The sequence below is a fragment of the Primulina huaijiensis genome, chromosome 6 (genome assembly GCF_012295235.1).
Source record: "Primulina huaijiensis isolate GDHJ02 chromosome 6, ASM1229523v2, whole genome shotgun sequence".
In the NCBI taxonomy this organism is placed as follows: domain Eukaryota; kingdom Viridiplantae; phylum Streptophyta; class Magnoliopsida; order Lamiales; family Gesneriaceae; genus Primulina; species Primulina huaijiensis.
The window spans coordinates 10,067,673-10,085,554 of NC_133311.1; the positions used below are offsets into that span (position 1 = coordinate 10,067,673).

Consider the following 17,882-nt stretch of genomic DNA (forward strand, 5'->3'; position numbering starts at 1 on the left):
CGATCAAGATGGACAGGTCCATTTGTTGTAAAACATGTGTATCCTTATGGAGCTGTGGACATTGAAAATTCTAAAAATGGTGATGTTTTTCAAGTAAATGGACAAAGGCTTAAACCATTTTTAGAAAATGAAATCTTTAAAGAAAAGTTTATTTTCCTTTCCGATCCTTGATTTTTTGTATTGCAATTAATTTTGTTTGTTTTTATTTCAGGTTTCCTTAATCTTTTTATTTTTCCGGTTAAATGGCGGATAACGGTACTCCGTGGCTCTCATAGTCGGTTTAATCAGTTTCCCACAATTGCTGATACTAAAAAAAATCATTTCTTTTCTTTTCAAAATGGATGAAATTCTCTCAAAAATTTGTAAATATTTTCCCTCTGTTTCTGAAAATGTTTAAGAAAAATTTATGCAGGTAGGTGTGAAAGATTGAGATTGTTAATGCGAAAAAGAATTCCAGAAGATATTCGTCTTGTAATAGAAGCTAAGGTCCGATTAGGAAGAGATGTTCAACAGTCATTACTCATTCGGTATATGCCTGGATTAAGAAAAAGTACTTATGTGAAAAAACGAAGGGCCAAAAGTTTAGGAGTTTGTCATAAATGTGCAAGATGGACTTGTGACAAACGATGCAGATCTTTGGGATATGTTTCCAATAACAGAGAAGATAAAATTGGTTTCATTAAGAATGGGCTGAGTAAGGAGTCTTTAGATAACATCTTATTGACTCTTGAGACGCATTCTAGTGGAAACGTGCATATTGAACTTCTCTGTTTATGGAAACAATTCCAAGACGAGCGTCATTTTAATAGTCTTGGGAATCCGACTAAAAAAGACCCTGTTTGCCAATTTATAAGAAAATTGGATGGGAAGCATATTCTCGACTCATAGAAGGCGTTGAAGTCGTTTCTGGACGTAAAACCAGAGGAAAATTGTGAGCCACAATCACACTACTGTTTATATGCATGTGTGTCATTATTGTTTTTACTGTTTATTCTGTTTACAACTGTGACCCATAGTTTTGTCATGATAACATATAACCCCTATAAAATCTCTCATCTTTCTCTCTATTTTCGCAGACCAAAAAGAAAGTAAAAACATGGCTGGATCCTCTGCACAAACATTGAAAAATATTTGTGTATTTTGTGGGTCGAGTCCTGGAAAAAATGAAGTGTTTGTAGAAGCAGCAAATAATCTTGGAAAGATATTGGCTGAGAGAAAAATTCACTTGGTATATGGGGGAGGTAATATTGGGTTAATGGGATCTGTTTCAACATCTGCTCATCTTGGAGGTAGTCAGGTTTTGGGTATTATTCCTACAGCTTTAGCTGAAGAAAATATTACAGGTGTTACGATTGGGGAGGAATTAAAAGTTTCTTCAATGTATGAAAGAATCACCAAAATGATTGAAAATTCTGATGTTTTTATCGCATTACCAGGTGATTTTGGTACATTAGAAGAAATTTTTCACACTATTTCTTGGGCACAACTTAATATCCATAATAAACCTGTGGGCTTGTTGAATATCAATAATTATTATGACAGTTTGTTGACATTTCTTGATAAAGTTGTGGAACAGAATTTCATTTCAGAAAATTCACGAAGGATGCTCATCTCTGCTTCGACTGCCAACCAATTAATTGATGATTTGGAAGCTTTTGTTCATAAACCTGATCCGATGATAGCAAAGATCAATTGATCGCAATCAAGCAGTAAGAAAAGAAAGTTGGATCATTGGTTCAAAAGTCGTGGATTGGTTTGCGTTTGTTTCAGTTTGTTATCTTCAATAAAATTCAAGGTGATATCTCTTTCATTATGTACTCTTTATTAATAGTTATTTTGACATTAGGGACAATGTCATATTTTGTTTAGAGGAAGAACAAATTTATAAAAAATAAAAAATAAAAAAAAATTTTTAAAAAAATATATATTTCATGTTTATTGTTTGTATCTTAGTAATTTTTGTAAAAATATCATACATTATATGTTTGAAAGGTTTAAATTAGAACATGTACTAATCTATCTAAGGATGTTTTAATTTTTATTTGAAAAAAAAAAGTCAATTTTTATATTCTGATCATTATAAAAATATGATTTATGAAATCGTTTTGAGTGATTAACCATTGTGATAAGATCAGTTATTAAAGTATATGGCCCAAGATATATCTTATAAGAGTGCCTAAAATTTTAAACTCACACATATTTTGTGAGTCAGTGGAGAGGATTGAGAAAACAACTTTCGAGCCTTTATTGATCATAAGAGAGGTTATCTATTGTTTAGATCTTGAGTTCTTATTTTGAAAAAAAAAATGATATTTCCTGTAAAAATAAAAAAGAGAAATGTTGACGATCTTTGTTATTTCAAAGTTATATGTTACGACCCATTTATCTCTCTTTAAAAAAAAAGAGAAAGAAAGAAAAAAGGAAAAAAAATAGAAAGAGAGAAATATATTGTAAAAATTAAATAAATATGTGGTCAATGAGCATAAACTTTGTCTGATTCTATGATGTTACGAAATAAAAGAAAAAATCTCAAAAGAAAACCAGGAAAAAAATATATATATAATAAGAATAACAAGATTTTGAATCAATTGATTTCCTATTTTTTGATTAATCTGGCTCGTTTGTCTGTCTGCATTCTGTAAACCATTTTCCTGAGCATTTATCTGTATTCCAACTCCATGAGAGAAATCGTTCCCCGGAATTGAAACATTTATTAACCTGTAAGGATATGGAGTTGAGACTCTTATTAGGAATTTCTGAAGGCCATGTACATTTAATTACCTGAAAATAAACTTTGAATTGATCAGCTCAGATTATTTCATAAATTATAATTATAATGATCTTGATATAATTTTGACAGTTTTCAAATTTAATTTAAACACTTGGATAGTTTCGATTACATTTCTATTTAAATTAATCAATATGTTTTGTATTGTTATTAACGCTTAAATTGCTAGGAACTAGCAATAAGCTGGTTGGGGAGTGTGATAAACATAAAAATTATACATTAAATAAATGTTTTATAATATAAATTTATAGTTTTTGTTTTATTAAATGTTTAAATATTATATGTTTTATAATAAATTGTATAAAAACTAAGTTGTTGTGTAATTATAAGTTTTTACTATTTTTACAAGTTCGATAAAACAAGAATAAACTTGGCGTTGCAAATGGGATTAAGATTATTCTTGGACCTGTAGAAAGTTGATGATAATATCTACAATATTGGTGACAAGCATGAGATAACAATCTTCTCACAATTGGGATCAAATTAAGCAACAAATAAAGTTATCGAAGGAGTTGCAGTTTTACCATGCTATAGTATTTTGACCATATCTCTCAAACTACTTGGTCAAATGGTTAAAATAAAGTACCACAATTCAAACAACTCAATTATCCACATGTTTTATTTTATGTGGAGAAGAAAATTTGGATGAGATAATTTTCAAAAGTGATGTGTAATATGATATAATTTCTTGGAACACCAATGAAGACTTTTGTGTAAAAAAAATAAAATTTTATTTGTGGTTGTCTCCCCAAATTTGGTTATAAATAAGGGTGCATTGTAATGAATTGAGATATCCCTCATTCTATGAACAAATCTTTGAGTTCATAATATTTCTCTCTTTATTTTTCCTTTATTTCATCATTTAAAAATAATTAGCATGTTAATTTCATATTCAAAGTTTTATACTTTGAATAATGAGTAGCTAACTTCTCAAGGTTGAGATGAAAAGGTGAAGCTCTTGGTATGATAATAAGGTTATTAAAAGGTAATAATCTATGTTTTATATTATTTAATCATTATTTATTGTTTATGTTATATTTATTTCTTTAAGCATTTTTATACCCTACTTATAAGTGGGAGTTTTGATTTATTGTTGCTATATGTTACACTAAATTCTTGGTACCATTTAAATGTTTGTTTGGTTTTACCAACCATTTAAAGTGGATGCCTTGATTTATTATATATCAATATATCATATTATTAATTTCTTGGTACCATTTAAATGTTAGTTTGGTTTTACCAACCATTTAAAGTGGGAACCTTGATTTAGTGTTTACAAATATATATAGCACAATAAATACTTGACAACATTTATAAGTTTTGATATATATTTTATACTTATAAGAAAATAGTATATAACATAATATAAATATGATTATTTAATATATTGGAACCATTTTATTAAGTGGATTTCAATAATGTTCATTAATGTTAACTTTATTAAAATATCAAGAGTGGATCCTCTAATCTCAACTACTTAAATTAAAATTTGAACAATTAAAGATTCAAACAATTAATACAAAAACAAAAACAAAAACAAAAACAAAAAGACATTGTAGTGGACTTGTAATTACCGTAGCTTCCCTGTGGATACGATATCGGACTCACCGAATTATACTACTTGCGGACAACCTGCTATTGGGAGTGCAAAAATCAAAGTCACAACAGTATGAACATATACATAAACATATTCATATTCAAATCATGTCATCATAAACGTATATATTTTCCCTTATTGAATTCAGATCATTAGTTGTGACTTCGTATCAGCTGTTGTTCGATAGATCCATCTACGTATAACCATGGTACTAGGCGACGGGGACATCAGCGACACTCTCACCCGTCAATTGAGCCTTGGCCTTACATGTTTTGTGTTTGTGTTTGTATTCGTATTAGTCACAACCAAGTCACCTTTTTCAAATATTTCTTCATATTCATCATTTTAATAAAATTTCTTGCATATACATAAATTTTTTTCTTGAAAACAAGCTTGCAAACGTATTTCAGCATTTTCATAAAAAATTCCATATTCATGTCAGATAAACATTTTAAACATGAATTACCAGATGTCAGGCCACTACAAGGACTGCTCGTTCCAGTTGCGAAATGACCATTTTTCCCATGAAACCCTAATTTGACTATTTTACCCCTGGAAGAGTCGATCCAAACTCATCAAAACATCTTAAAACCTACATATAATCATTTCTTAGATGTAAAATCGAGCCCATGCATTAACTAATATAATTCGTTTTAAAATTTGGACTGGAATCCCAGTTTTAACCCGAATTAACCCGAAACTTCACCAAGCTTTCCCAAACTTAAACCATGACTTAATAACACCTAACCAGATCATAGACGACCTAAACCAGGCCATTTAGGACCCACTGAAATTGCCTGAACCTTGTTGGACAATTCTACACTCAATAAGCCGAACCCTAGTGCACCTTTGGCCACCATATTCGATCCTAGCCCAAACCAGCCCGGACCCACACTGACAAGCTACCCTAGGACCATGAGTGAAACCTTAGTACCCCTCCTAGACCAGCCCATTGAGCCATTCATGAAACCGTGCACTGTAAACCCAAAACAACCCAAACTGAGTCTCCCATACACTCAAGCTCCTTCGATCTGTCCCTAACCCGCGAACACCGATCTTCGAGCCATTTTGGGGCACGTCTAAGACCTACCAAGGTTTGATCTAAGGCCTAGAATAGCCCTTGCACTGCTGCTCCTCACCTACACAAACATCGAATTAAATCGAGCCACAAACAAACCATAACTTGCAAACCCGATCGGCCACTAACCAGGGCTCGTTCCAGATCTGTTTTTCATGCCTAAGAAACTTCATCTTGACATGTTTGAGCCTTCTACCCATGGGTCTTGACAGCCCCTTACAATATGAGTGAGAATCAAAGCATGAAAAATCGGTTTTTTTCATGTACATGTATTCGTAACTTACGTAAAAGATTATATCTACAATATATCATGCATAATCACTCAAAAACATGTATTATGGTGTGAAAGACGAGAAAATGAAGGTATCGGGCGTTCTTTTGCATATATACTTTTGAAAAACAACTCAACGATGTGAGAGACGGACATAGGAGGGACGGAGAATACCTTTGTTGTGTTTTTCCTTACAAAAACCGATCAAAACCCTTGCTGGACATGAGGTGTGTGTGTGAGGTTGGCTGCTGGATGTGAAAGGCGTGGGGTGCTAGGGCTAGGGTGCAAAGAGTGAAGAAAAAAAAAATAACAATGGTTCTACGTTTTGTAATCATAAGGTGCAATGGACTTCGCTAAAAAGTCTACTAAGACAAACCCATTAGGCCCCATACAAACACGTAAAATATTACGTTTAAACACGTTTTAAAAAATGTTACCCGAGCCCTAAAAAAAATCCTCTTTTTCCTAAAAATTGGCTACCGGTTTAAAATACGGCTCAATGTATAAAAATACTCTGAAATTACTTATTTTAGAAAATTACATAGTAAGTGCATCATATATTAAATAATTATTGAATAGAAATATTTTCTTTAATTGTCCCCGGTCTCCGCTCCTCGTTCGAACATTGAATGTTGCTAAAAGCCCTGTTTTATGAAATCAAGTAAACCATGCCATAAAATCATAAAAATCATGTCATAATCATGTATTTAGTGCATTTAAAGTGATAATTTATAAATTTTAATAATACCCTAAATTTCAATGCAGTCAGGTTAGTCCTTCGAATTTCTAGACCTTAATTCATTCCTCGAAATTTAACACTTACTGAAAAGCTCAGAGTAGCGACTCCTCATCTCATTCTCAGTCTCCCAAGTAGCTTCCTCCTTCGAATGATTTAGCCACTTGACTTTGACCATTCAATCACTTTGTTCCGGAGTCTCCTTTCATGTCTATCCAGAATTTGTGTAGGTTTCTCTTCGAAATTCAAGTTCGGTGTCAACTGCAGAGGCTCATAATTTAGTGCATGTGAAGGATTCGACATGTACTTTCGCAACATCAAGATGTGGAACACATTATGAACTCCAACCAGATTCGGCAGCAGTGCAATTCAGAAGGCTAGTGTTCCAACTCTCTCGAGGATCTCAAATGGTGTTATTAATCTAGGACTGATTTTGCCTTTCTTGCCAAATCTCATTACACCCTTCATAGCTGCAACTTTCACAAACACATGGTCACCCACTGAAAACTTCAGATCTCTACGTCGCTTATATGCATAACTCTTTTGTTGCTCTGAGAAGTCTTCATCCTGTTTCGGATCTTGACTACTAATTCCGCAGTCTGCCTGACGATGTTTGGACCCAACTCTCCCTTTCACCTACCTCATCCCAATAGATCGGTGATCTACACTTTCTCCCATAAAGTGTCTCGTAAGGAGCCATACCAATAGATCTTTTAAGATTTTGTTGTATGTGAACTCCACAAGAGGTAACTTCGGCTCCCTGGAATCGATCACGCAAGCTCGGAGTAGATCTTCTAAGATCTGAATCACTCTATCAGACTGACCATCGGTCTGAGGATGAAAAGATGTACTATATAGCAACTTGGTACCCAAAGCTTGATGCAAACTCTTCAAGAACACAGATGTGAACCTCGAGTCTCTGTCGGATACGATAGACACTGGAATTCCATGCATTCTAACTATATCTCTAATGTACAGCTCTGTGTACTGAGTCATGGTGAAAGTATTTTTAATCGGTAGAAATTGTGCTTATTTAGTGAGCCAATCGACAATCACCCAAATGGCATTATATCCCAACTGTCCTTGGTAACCCTGTTACAAAATCCATGGTGATGTTCTCCCATTTCCACTCGGGGATAGGGAGCGGTCTAAGATTTCCTACAGGTCTTTGATGCTCTATCTTAACTTGCTGACATGTAAAGCACTCAGACACAAAACGCAAAAAATCTCACTTCATGCCCGGCCACTAATACAAAGATTGCAGATTCTTATACATCTTTGTACTCCCTGGGTGAATGGATTATGGAGTACTGTGGGCTTCCCTCATAATTTCTTCTCTCAGTGAATCACCACTATGAATCCACAGTCGGTCATGATATCAGATTATGCCATCCTCGACAGAATACAATCTCAGATCCTTGGACTCATCCCTCAGTCTCCATCTCTGCAACTGCTCGTCAGAAGATTGACATGGTTGAATCCTGTCTTTCAGTGTCGACTGAACAATCAGGGTAGAAAGATTAGGAGCATCGCCCCTAGCGTACACCGCAAGCTCGAATCTCTGAACCTCAGCTTGAAATGGCCTCTGAACTGAAAACTAAGCAATCACTGCATTCTTCCTACTCAATGCATCTACGACCACATTAGCTTTCCCGGGTGGTAGTTAATGTCGCAGTCATAGTCCTTCATCGGCTCTAACCATCTCCGATGTCTCATATTCAGATATTTCTGGGTAAGAAGTACTTCAAACTCTTGTGATCTGTGAAAATCTTGCACTTCTCCCTGATAAACATAAAAATTATACATTAAATAAATGTTTTATAATATAAATTTATAGTTTTTGTTTTATTAAATGTTTAAATATTATATGTTTTATAATAAATTGTATAAAAAATAAGTTGTTGTGAATTATAAGTTTTTACTATTTTTGCAGGTTCGATAAAACAAGAATAAACTTGGTGTTGCAAATGGGATTAAGATGATTCTTGGACCTGTAGAAAGTTGATGATAATATCTACAATATTGGTGACAAGCATGAGATAAAAATCTTCTCACAATTGGGATCAAATTAAGCAACAAATAAAGTTATCGAAGGAGTGGCAGTTTTACCATGCTCTAGTATTTTGACCATATCTCTCAAACTACTTGGTCAAATGGTTAAAATAAAATACCACAATTCAAACAACTCAATTATCCACATGTTTTATTTTATGTGGATAAGAAAATTCGGATGAGAAGATTTCAAAAGTGATGTGTAATATGATATAATTTCTTGGAACACCAATGAAGACTTTTGTGTAAAAAAATAATATTTTATTTGTGGTTGTCTCCCCAAATTTGGCTATAAATAGGGGTGCATTGTACTGAATTGAGATATCCCTCATTCTATTAACAAATCTTTGAGTTCATAATATTTCTCTCGTTATTTTTCCTTTATTTCATCATTTAAAAATAATTAGCATGTTAATTTCATATTCAAATTTTTATACTTTGAATAATGAGTAGCTAACTTTCCAAGGTTGAGATGAAAAGGTGAAGCTCTTGGTATGATAATAAGGTTATTAAAAGGTAATAATCTATGTTTGATATTATTTAATCATTATTTATTGTTTATGTTATATTTATTTCTTTAAGCATTTTTATACCCTACTTATAAGTGGGAGTTTTGATTTATTTTTGTTATATGTTACACTAAATTCTTGGTACCATTTAAATGTTTGTTTGGTTTTACCAACCATTTAAAATGGATGACTTGATTTATTATATATCGATATATCATATTATTAATTTCTTGGTACCATTTAAATGTTAGTTTGGTTTTACCAACCATTTAAAGTGAGAACCTTGATTTAGTGTTTACAAATATATATAGCACAATAAGTACTTGACAACATTTATAAGTTTTGATATATATTTTATACTTATAAGAAAATAGTATATAACATAATATAAATATGATTATTTAATATATTAAAACCATTTTATTAAGTGGATTTCAATAATGTTCGTTAATGTTAACTTTATTAAAATATCAAGAGTGGATCCTCTAAATTCAACTACTTAAATTAAAATTTGAACAATTAAAAATTACAAATTAAAGATTCAAACAATTAAAAGAAAAACAAAAACAAAAACAAAAACAAAAAGACATAGTAGTGGACTTGTAATTACCGTAGCTTCCTTGTGGATACGATATCGGACTCACCGAATTATACTCCTTGCGGACAACCTGCTATTGGGAGTGCAACAATCAAAGTCACAACAAGCTTTTGGAGCCGTTGCCGGGGAAGTATAATTTAATTTTAATTCTATTTAATTTTCTTTCTTTGAATTTTTTATTGTTTTTGTGTGTTTTTCTTCTTTTACTTTTGCATTTGCATGAGCATTATTTGGTCACGTACACTTAGTGGTTGACTCATTCGAAATAACCCTTTATTTTTACAAAACATGGCGGAAGAACCCATCCAGGAAAATGAAGATGAATTTCAATCTCAACATGATCATGATAGGCGAAGAACACTTAGAGATCACATGAATCCTACACGTACTAGTGCACCTTCATGTCTAGTTTTTCCCCTTGATGCATCTCATTTCAATTATAAGCCTGGTATTATCCAACTTTTACCCAACTTTCATGGCTTAGATTCTGAAAATCCATACATGCATTTACGAGAATTTGAAGAAGTATGCAACACATATAATGATCTAAATTGTAGCATGAACACCATTCGACTTAAGCTTTTTCCTTTTTCTTTAAAAGATAAAGCTAAAACTTGGCTACAAAATCTTAGATCGGGATCCATTCGAACTTGGGATGAATTGCAACAACAATTTTTGAAAAAGTTTTTTCCATCTCATAGAAAGAATTCTTTCAAAAGGCAAATCATCACTTTCACTCAAAAACAAGGAGAAAATTTTTATGAGTGTTGGGATAGATATAAAGAATTGCTTAATCTTTGTCCACATCATGGTTTTGAAATTTGGAGAGTTGTTTCTCAATTTTATGAAGGCTTAACACCTAAAGATAGGCAAATGGTTGAATTTATGTGTAATGGAACATTTGAAGATAAAGATCCAAACGAGGCAATTGAGTATCTCGATTCATTAGCTGAAAATGCTCAAAATTGGGACACTATAGGTACAATCGAACCATCAAATAAGATTCAATCTCCCACATCTGGTGGAGGTATGTATACCCTCAAAGATGAACATGATCTGTAAGCTAGATTTACCTCTTTGGCAAGAAAAGTTGAAGCACTTGAATTGAAAAAGAATGGTCAATTAAAATCTGTTCAAGAAATTGCGTGTCACATCTGTGATACAAGTGATCATTCTACAAAAGATTGTCCCACTTTGCCCTCTTTTAAAGAATGTCCCCATGAGCAAGCCAATGCTTTGAACAATTTCAAAAGGCCAAATTTTGAACCATTTTCTCAAAATTACAATCCAGGTTGGCGAAATCATCCAAATTTTAGTTGGACGAATGATAATGCTGCACAATTTTCACAACCACATTTCCAAAATAAACAAAATTTTCAAAATTATGCACCTTATGTTCCTCAACCTAAAAAGAACTTGGAAGATATATTGAATTCTTTCATTGCAAAGCAAGAGTCTATCAATCCTCAAACTGCTCAAACCATGACATATTTGAAAGATACTCTTGCTAAATTTGCATCTGCACTTAATGTTCATGAAAAAGGTAAGTTTCAATCACAACCACAGCCTAATCCCAAGGATCATCATTCACAAACCGGAACTTCTGGAACTCAACCGATGGATCAGGTAAAATCTGTTATTACCCTTCGCAGTGGTAAGGTAGTGGAAAAATCCATTCTTGAACCTTTTGAAAATGATGATAAATCAACTCCAAAGGGTAAAGAAGTGGAACCCATAACTTGCGAAGAAGATGATCAACAGATAGTGCCACCACCATTCCCTCATGCATTGAAAAATACAAAAAAATCAAAATTGAATTCTGATATATATGATATTTTTAAACAAGTAAAAGTTAATATTCCTTTATTAGATGCAATAAATCAGGTACCAACATATGCAAAATTTTTGAAAGACTTGTGCACCGTGAAAAGAAAATTGAATGTGAAAAAGAAAGCATTTTTAGCCGAAAAGGTAAGTGCAATTATTCAAAATAATAATAATTTGAAATACAAAGACCCTGGTTGTCCTACTATTTCATTTATTACTGGAGAACGAAAGATTAAAAAAGCCTTGCTTGATCTTGGAGCTAGTGTGAATTTACTTCCATATTCAGTTTATCAAGAACTCAATCTAGGTGAGTTAAAACCTACTTCGGTAACACTTTTACTTGGCGATAGATCTGTTAAAGTGCCAAGAGGTATGGTAGAAGACGTGTTGGTCCAAGTTGATAACTTTGTATATCCTGTCGATTTCATAGTTTTAGATACACAACCTATCGAAGCTTGTAATGCAATTCCTGTAATTTTGGGTCGTCCATTTTTAGCAACTTCTAATGCTCTTATAAATTGCAGGAATGGAATAATGAAGTTGTCATTTGGTAACATGACCTTGGAGCTTAATGTTTTTAATCTTTGTAAGCAACCACATGACAAAGGAGATGAAAGTGAAGATGAAAATCTTATTGAAACTCTTGTGGAAGAAAACATTCAAGAAGGGATTACTCGTGACTAATTAGATATTTGTTCAATTGATACTGTTAAAAAAAATATTGAAATTGATCTTGATGATTTTATCAGGTATCACTCGTTACCAGGATCGGAGAAAGAATTTGAGGCAAAATATGAGAACAAAGATGAACCACCCATATTGGAGTTAAAACCTTTGCCAGAAGAATTGAAGTATGCATTTCTTGGAGAAGATGAAATATATCCGGTGGTAATTTCTTCCAAACTAGCAAGTCATGAAGAAGGTAAATTAGTTGATATGCTTAAAAGACATAAAAATTCAATTGGTTAGACATTAAAAGATCTCAAGGGCATTAATCCACTAATTTGCACTCACAAAATTTATTTAGAAGAAAATGCTAAAACATCTCAATAACCACAAAAGAGATTAAATCCGCACATCAAAGATGTTGTGAAAACTGAAGTTCTCAAACTACTTGATGTTGGAATTATCTATCCTATTTCTGATAGTAAGTGGGTAAGTCCAACACAAGTAGTTCCAAAAAAATCTGGCATCACAGTGATAAAAAATGAAAAAGGTGAATTGTTTACAAGTCGAGTCCCATCTAGTTGGAGTATGTGTATTGATTACAGAAAATTAAATGATGCCACTAGAAAAGATCATTTTCCATTACCATTTTTGGATCAAATTTTAGAAAAAGTGGCAGGTCATCCCTACTACTGTTTTCTTGATGGATATTCAGGTTATTATAAAATTCCCATTGCACTTGAAGATCAAGAAAAAACTACATTCACATGTCTTTTTGGAACATTTGCATTCAGAAGGATGCCATTTGGTTTATGCAATGCCCAGCAACATTTCAATGATGTATGCTAAGCATTTTTAGCGAAATGGTTGAGAATTGTTTGGAGATTTTCATGGATAATTTAACTATTTTTGGGAGTATATTTGATAATTGTCTTGAAAATTTAGAAAAAGTTTTAAAAAGATGTGAGGAAAAAGGTCTTATTTTAAATTGGAAAAAATGTCATTACATGATTAATTCTGGGATTGTTTTGGGACATATTGTGTCATCTCATGGAATTGAAGTCGATAAAGCAAAAGTTGATGTCATTGTCAATTTCCCTCCTCCAAAAACCATTAAAGAAATTCGTTCATTTTTTGGGACATGCTCGATTTTATAGGAGGTTTATAAAGGACTTTAGTTTAATCTCTAAACCCATTTGTAACCTCTTAAAAAAAGACACTGTATTTGAGTGGACTCAAGAATGCTAAAATGCTTTTGATAAAATCATTCGACATTTAACATCAGCTCCTATCATGCAACCTCCTGATTGGTCTTTACCATTTGAAATCATGTGCGATGCGAGTGATTATGCAGTCGATGCAGTATTGGGTCAAAGAAGAAACGGTAAGCCTTATGTGATATATTATGCAAGTAGAACTTTAAACAATGCTCAAATGAATTATTCCACAACTGAAAAAGAACAACTTGCTATAATATTTGCATTAGATAAATTTCGTTCTTATTTGATTGGATCAACGACTATTGTGTTTACTGATCATTCTGCTATTATATATTTGTTTACCAAACAGGATGCAAAGCCACGACTGATACGATGGATTTTGTTGCTCCAAGAATTTGACATTGTGATCAAAGATAAAAAAGGAATCGAGAATGTTGTAGCCGATCATTTATTGAGACTAGTAACATGATCATCTTATGAAATGACACCAATTAACGATAATTTTCCTGATAAACATCTATTTTCAGTTACTACTACACATTGGTTTGCTAACATAGTAAATTTTCTTGTGACAGGAAAAATGCCAACGCAATGGAGTTCTCAAGATAAAAGAAAATTTTTGAATGAGGTAAAAAAATTTTATTGGGATGATCCGTATCCGTTCAAGTATTGTCCGGATCAAATTTTTCGGCGTTGCATACCCGACAATGAGGTAAATAGTGTCATTAAATTTTGTCATTCAGAAGCATGCGGAAGACATTTTTCTTCAAAGAAAACTGCTGCAAAAATCTTGTAGTGTGGATTTTATTGGCCCACTTTGTTTAAAGATACCCACGAAATCTTCAAGATCTGTGTAAATTGTCAAAAATTGGGTGCGATTTCAAAAAGAAACATGATGCCTTTGAATCCTATCATTGAAATTGAAATCTTTGACTGTTGGGGAATTGATTTTATGGGACCTTTTCCACCTTCGTTTGGATACTTGTATATTTTAGTTGCAGTTGATTATGTTTCCAAATGGATAGAGGCAATTCCATGTCGAACAAATGATCATAAAATCGTCATCAAATTTTTAAAAGAAAATATTTTTAGTAGATTTGGAATTCCTCGAGCCATGATAAGTGATGGGGGAACTCACTTTGTTAATAAACCATTTGCTTCGTTGATGAAAAAATATGGTATTACTCACAACGTAACTGCTCCTTATCATCCTCAGACAAATGGACAAGTTGAATTAGCAATAGGGAGATAAAGCAAATTTTGGAAAAAACTGTTAACCCAAATAGAAAAGATTGGTCTCTGCGACTTAATGATGCACTTTGGGCATATCGAACAGCTTTTAAAGCATCATTGAATATGTCTCCCTATAGGTTTGTTTACGGAAAATATTGTCATTTGCATGTGGAATTGGAACATAAAGCTTATTGGGCGATCAAAACTTTTAATTCAAGCATGGATGATGCCAACAAATTGCGTAAATTGCAACTTAATGAACTTGATGAACTCAGAAATGACGCGTATGAGAATTCGAGGATTTATAAAGCAAAAATCAAATCATTTCATGATAAAACAATTCTTAGAAAATCTTTTGAGATTCTAAAAGAGTTTTGCTTTATAATTCGCGACTTCACATATTCCCAGGAAAATTACGATCANGTTTAATCAGTTTCCCACAATTGCTGATACAAAAAAAAATCATTTCTTTTCTTTTCAAAATGGATGAAATTCTCTCAAAAATTTGTAAATATTTTCCCTCTGTTTCTGAAAATGTTCTAAGAAAAATTTATGCAGGTAGGTGTGAAAGATTGAGATTGTTAATGCGAAAAGGAATTCCAGAAGATATTCGTCTTGTAATAGAAGCTAAGGTCCGATTAGGAGGAGAAGTTCAACAGTCATTACTCATTCGGTATATGCTTGGATTAGGAAAAAGTAATTATGCGAAAAAACGAAGGGCCAAAAGTTTAGGGGTTTGTCATAAATGTGCAAGATGGACTTGTGACAAACGATGCAGATCTTTGGGATATGTTTCCAATAACAGAGAAGATAAAATTGGTTTCATTAAGAATGGGCTGAGTAAGGAGTCTTTAGATAACATCTTATTGACTCTTGAGACGCATTCTAGTGGACACGTGCATATTGAACTTCTCCGTTTATGGAAACAATTCCAAGACGAGCGTCATTTTAATAGTCTTGGGAATCCGACTAAAAAAGACCATGTTTGCCAATTTATAAGAAAATTGGATGGGAAGCATATCCTCGACTCATAGAAGGCGTTGAAGTCGTTTCTGGACGTAAAACCAGAGGAAAATTGTGAACCACAATCACACTACTGTTTATATGCATGTGTGTTATTACTGTTTATTTTGTTTACAACTGTGACCCATATTTTTGTCATGATAACATATAACCCCTATAAAATCTCTCATCTTTCTCTCTATTTTCGCAGACCAAAAAGAAAGTAAAAACATGGCTGGATCCTCTGCACAAACATTGAAAAATATTTGTGTATTTTGTGGGTCGAGTTCTGGAAAAAATGAAGTGTTTGTAGAAGCAGCAAATAATCTTGGAAAGATATTGGCTGAGAGAAAAATTCACTTGGTATATGGGGGAGGTAATATTGGGTTAATGGGATCTGTTTCAACATCTACACATCTTGGAGGTAGTCAGGTTTTGGATATTATTCCTACAGCTTTAGCTGAAGGAAATATTACAAGTGTTACGATTGGGGATGAATTAAAAGTTTCTTGAATGTATGAAAGAATCACCAAAATGATTGAAAATTCTGATGTTTTTATTGCATTACCAGGTGGTTTTGGTACATTAGAAGAAATTTTTCACAATGTTTCTTGGGCACAACTTAATATCCATAATAAACCTGTGGGCTTGTTGAATATCGATAATTATAATGACAGTTTGATGACATTTCTTGATAAAGCTGTGGAACAGAATTTCATTTCAGAAAATTCACGAAAGATGCTCATCTCTGCTTCGATTGCTGACCAATTAATTGAAGATTTAGAAGCTTTTGTTCATAAACATGATCCGATGATAGCAAAGATCAATTGGTCGCAATCAAGTAGTAAAAAAAGAAAGTTGGATGGATTGGTTTGCGTTTGTTTCAGTTTGTTATCTTCAATAAAATTCAAGGTGATATCTCTTTCATTATGTACTCTTTATTATTAGTTATTTTGAAAATAGGGACAATGTCATATTCTGTTTGAGGGAGAACAAATTTATAAAAAATAATAATAAAAAAATTTCAAAATTTTTTTAAAAAAATATATTATTTTAAAATAAAACCATGTTTATTGTTTGTATCTTAGTAATTTTTGTAAAAATATCATACATTACATGTTTGAAAGGTTTAAATTAGAACATGTACTAATCTAGCTAATGATGTTTTAATTTTTATTTGAAAAAAAAGTCAATTTTTATATACAGATCACTATAAAAATATGATTTAAGAAATCTTTTTGAGTGATTAACCATTGTGATAAGATCAGTTATTAAAGTATATGGCCCAAGATATATCTTATAAGAGTGCCTAAAATTTTAAACTCACAAATATTTTGTGAGTGAGTGGAGAGGATTGAGAAAACAACTTTCGAGCCTTTATTGATCATAAGAGAGGCTATCTATTGTTTAGATCTTGAGTTCTTATTTTGAAAAAAAAAATTGATATTTCCTGGAAAAAAAAAAGAGAAATGTTGACGATCTTTGTTATTTCAAAGTTATATGCTACGACCCATTTATCTCTCTTAAAAAAAGAGAGAGAAAGAAAGAAAGAAGAAAAAAAATAGAAAGATAGAAATGTATTGTAAAAATTAAATAAATATGTGGTCAATGAGCATAAACTTTGTCTGATTCTATGATGTTACGAAATAAAAGAAAAAATCTCAAAAGAAGACCAGGAAAAATATATATATAAAATAAGAATAACTAGATTTTGAATCAATGGATTTCCTATCTTTTGACTAATCTGGCTCGTTTGTCTGTCTGCATTCTGTAAACCATTTTCCTGAGCATTTATCTGTATTCCAACTCCATGAGAGAAATCGTTCCCCTGAATTGAAACATTTATTAACCTGTGAGGATATGGAGTTGAGACTCTTATTAGGAATTTCTGAAGGCCATGTACATTTAATTACCTGAAAATAAGCTTTGAATTGATCAGCTCAGATTATTTCATAAATTATAATTATAATGATCTTGATATAACTTTGACAGTTTTCAAATTTAATTTAAACACTTGGATAGTTTCGATTACATTTCTATTTAAATTAATCAATATGTTTTGTATTGCTATTAACGCTTAAATTGCTAGGGACTAGCAATAAGCTGGTTGGGGGGTGTGATAAACATAAAAATTATACATTAAATAAATGTTTTATAATATAAATTTATAGTTTTTGTTTTATTAAATGTTTAAATATTATATGTTTTATAATAAATTGTATAAAAAATAAGTTGTTGTGTAATTATAAGTTTTTACTATTTTTACAGGTTCGATAAAACAAGAATAAACTTGGCGTTGCAAATG

General features: G+C 32.3%; 1 non-coding gene across 1 annotated transcript; it reads right to left on the bottom strand.

Annotated features, from left to right (window-relative positions):
- Positions 1–10,335: 10,335 nt before the first annotated feature.
- LOC140980037 (small nucleolar RNA R71) lies at positions 10,336–10,444 on the bottom strand. Its single transcript, XR_012175867.1, has one exon. It is a non-coding gene; the product is annotated as a small nucleolar RNA R71 (small nucleolar RNA).
- Positions 10,445–17,882: the final 7,438 nt, after the last annotated feature.